Below are 4,334 nucleotides of genomic sequence, written 5' to 3' on the forward strand. Positions count from 1 at the left end.
TGGTTTTTATTTATTGTATGAATAGTCATGCATATTGTAACCTTTTTCCAGTTTATCATTCTCACTCTGCTTTGGAATCTTTGAAAATAGAGGATCTTAATGATCATTTCAATTTATGCTTAGTTTTTCTGCCCTAGGAAATCATGCCTATAGAAAGAGTTTTTCATTTCTTATTAATTAAGAATTCTTTGACTATTTAATAGATAATCCATTATAATTACTTTCTCCTCCCATTATTTCAAACCTATCTTTCATTACTATCAATTTGTTCACCTGTAATTCTTATTTAAAGATATACAACTTTTGTCTTATTTTGTGGCCCACTGGGATTAACCAAAGCCATCAGTGTGGTCACTGATTTGGAGGTATTCAGTAGGATCTAGAGTCATCTGTATTGTCACTGATTTGGAGTTAGTCAGTAGGATCTAGAATCATCTGTGTAGTCACTGATTTGGAGTTATTCACAAGGGTCTAGAGCATTCTTGCATTCTTCTATTTCTTACTAAAGAACTTATCCTTTTCCTGTTCTTTCATTTGTGCACTGGAGTTATCTTTCACCTTTGAATTATTTTGTACCAATAATCAAAGAGCTAAATATCCCATTCCATCTACATAAGAGCATGTCTATAATCAGGTAGATTATAGATGCACTGTATTTATAATAATAATAGCTATTATTATTATATCATTGTTTATTATTGTTATGGGTTACTATTGCTATATATTATTTTATTATAATAATTGTTTATAGAAGGAAGATTAGTTTTAGAGCAATTGTTTTGCTGTAGCTAACATGTGATCTATTTAATCACAAATTGATAAAATATTTTATCTTTACTAAGTTGGACATTGATATAAGTTCTCTTTCTGCTCTTCCCCCTGAAGTTTGATATCTAAATCCTCTCAACTGGGGTTGTCTAAGTAAGATCTTGTCTCATAGCATACTGGGTAAATGATGTTTGTGGACAGCCAGGACTGGACCCCATTTGAATCATTGCAGTGTCTCTCCAGCTTTACTAGAGTACTTTCTAGTGATCACCAAGATTCTGTTAATGAACATTACATTACAGTATGGGAAAAGACACAGGGAGATGCCCTGATTAGCAGTCTTATATAGAATATTAGCCATCATATGAGCTTCAAGAGTAGCTTGTCTGCCATGTAAGAAAAAAACTGACCTCTGGCATGTCAAAATATATTTGACTCTGGGGTCCACAGATAAATTTGATGCTGGGGGAGAATGGCAGAATTGCTATTAGCAGCTATCAGGTTGAAGTGGTTCTCAAATGGTAGATTCTATAGTTAGTTCTCATTGCTTCTTCTCACCAGCGCTTAACACAGTACCCCACTGGTGAGATTGGGACTACACAGTGTGCTCCAGAAGAGTCTATCTCTGATATTACACCCACCAGGGTTCAGTTCCAGGTATTCATTCTATATTATTTTTGCTGCTGCTGTCATTCAATATTGTCATTTCCAAACTCAGAGGAAGGCCTACCAAGAATGATTTTCCTTGTGGTGGGGTAGTGGTAATTGTGTGTGTGTGTGTGTGTGTGTGTGTGTGTGTGTGTGTGTGTGTGTATCTCACATGTGTGTAGTATGCAGGCTCACTATATACACAAATATATGTGTGCATGTGTTCTCTCCTTGTCTTTCTGTTTAGAGCAATTTGAAATATATGGAAAATTAGATTCTACATAGCCTGGGAAACTTGCCTACTAGTTACACAAACAAACTACAGTTCTTTTGTAATTTTACAAAACAAACAAACACACACACACACACACACACACACACATGCTAGATCTGATTGGCCTATCAGCATGTGGGGCAATTGGCTTTATCATTGATTGAAATGCAGAGTGAGAAGCCCACTGTGGGCAGTGTCATCCCTAGGCAGATTGCTGTGAACTCTGTATAAGAAACCTATCTATGCACAATTCTTTCCATGAGTCAGAAAAGACCATCCCTCTTTATGTGCCTGCTTGAGCTTCTTCTTGCCTTGACTTTCCTTAAGAATAGATTGCAGCTCCTAAGCTGAAATACCCTTACCTCCCTAAGGAGATTTTAGTAAGCGTTTTTTATCACAGCAACAGAATGAAACTAGAATACCTTTTAAAACCAGCTTCCCCAAAAGAATTAATTTAACTACAAAGCAAACCATTGCCCATATAGTTCAAAAATGCTCTTGCATTGCAAAGGGATATAGATCCCATTAGTGTACAGAGGTTCACTAAAAGTGCTATTGAATCAAAGATTCTTAGGGGAAAAATAAAGAAGAGGACAAAGGACAATTCCACATACATCAAACACAATTTTCTACTCAGAACCTTATCTAATCAGTCTCATTTAGAAATGCACACCTAGTCAACTGCATTTGCAAATCACAATTTTCCCCCCTTAGAATAATATAGAGTGTAGAAATGCTTTCCTCCGCAGGAAAGCCTTTGATTCATTTTGCTGAGTTTTAGAAAATGTGGCTTAGGAGCCACCTTGCATAGAAACACCAACCTATAGAATGCACAAATTTAGCAGCAAATTTGCAGGTATAGCAATTTTGATACTGCCACCTACAATTCCCATTTGCTTCATCCACACAGTTATACCCATATCATCAATGCACCACACTTACAGCAGCTGACAGTTTACAGCAGACACCGCACGGTCTGCATATTCCCCCATTAGCTTCCTGAGATGTTTTGAGAAAGAACCTAACCCAGGGTCTCTTGGCATACAAAGAAAGAGGGCAGAGAAAGAAATGACTATGCTACTTCACTTATGATTTGTTCCTCTCCACTCTCTCTGCAACTTTTGCAGGTTACCAAGTAGTGAAAACAGAAGGTCTCCCTCAAAGAAAGAAAACACAAAGTCTGTCAAAATGGTAATACACATTCAACTTGTTTCAGAGCATGATAAAATTAGTCTCAATCTAGTCTGAAAGGAGGAACCTAAAATTCTTCAGGAAAATTCTACACATAACATTCATCAGCTTCAGAACCAGTAGGAAAGCTCCACTTCCTGTTTCATGTGCCTGGGTCTCTCAGGAACTGAGTTTATCCCAGTGACTGATATCCTGTGCCTGTGGCGTTCTAGTCATGTCAGTGTTTAGTTATGAGTTTGGATTTGATTTCTGAAAGGAATTCTCAACACCTTAGCCCGATTACACTAGATATTCTCTGCTGCTTTTGGAATGTGTCAATATCAGCGATAATAGGATAAAATCTCTAGGTTTAAGCAATTATGGACTAGTAAAAAAGACAGGAAAGAAGAGGTAAGAAAAGACAGAGGGAAGGAAAGAAAGAAACAAAGCTTTGACTGCTATCAGAGAATAATACAACAGAAAAAAAAAAGCTCAGAAAATTTACCAAGAATGGTGGAATATTATGCCATGATACACAGGATGAGATGAATTGATAAGTGAAATCAAGCAATGAAAGTGGAATATTCTGAGAGACATTGTGGAAAACACTGAGCATAGTAGAAATCAGTTATAAAATAAGCTGCGGATCTCTAGAAAGCAGCCAAGTAGAAAACAGAGCAGTAGCCCACAGTATATCACTAAGTGTCAACTTAGTTTATTGCACAAACTGGTTATTAGTACATTAAATATGATGTTAATCATTTTAACTTTAGAATAATATGAACAAACCATAATCATCCCAGAAAACAATACTTAGTTCCCACTAGACACATAATAAATGTGGGCAAGCCGTGGTCACTCTAGGAGTGAAGTAGCATGAGGATGAGCTTCGGAGTGTGTTCCCCACGGCTGTGAAGTCTACTCCCCAGGGCTGTGTTGACTACACTTTCTATCATGTGCTCACTTCCTATGAATTTCTCCTTCTCATTCCACAGAATTTATATATTTGTAAATATATAAATTCTTCCTGAATATGTGTTATATGATTACAGTTTGGAAAAATAGATTACAGAATTGAAATAAGTGACATATTTTATTATTATTATTATTTTTTATTAACTTGAGTATTTCTTACATACATTTCGAGTGTTATTCCCCTTCCCGGTTTCCGGGCAAACATCCAACTCCCCCCTCCTCTTCTTTATGGGTGATCCCCTCCCCATCCTCCCCCCCTTGCCGCCCTCCCCCCAACAATCTAGTTCACTGGGGGTTCAGTCTTAGCAGGACCCAGGGCTTCCCCTTCCACTGGTGCCCTTACTAGGATATTCATTGCTACCTATGAGGTCAGAGTCCAGGGTCAGTCCATGTATAGTCTTTGGGTAGTGGCTTAGTCCCTGGAAGCTCTGGTTGGTTACACTGTTGTTCATATGGGGTCTCAACCCCTTCAAGCTCTTCCAGTTCTTTCTCTGATTCC

Source organism: Rattus rattus, chromosome 13, assembly GCF_011064425.1.
Source record: "Rattus rattus isolate New Zealand chromosome 13, Rrattus_CSIRO_v1, whole genome shotgun sequence".
NCBI lineage: Eukaryota > Metazoa > Chordata > Mammalia > Rodentia > Muridae > Rattus > Rattus rattus.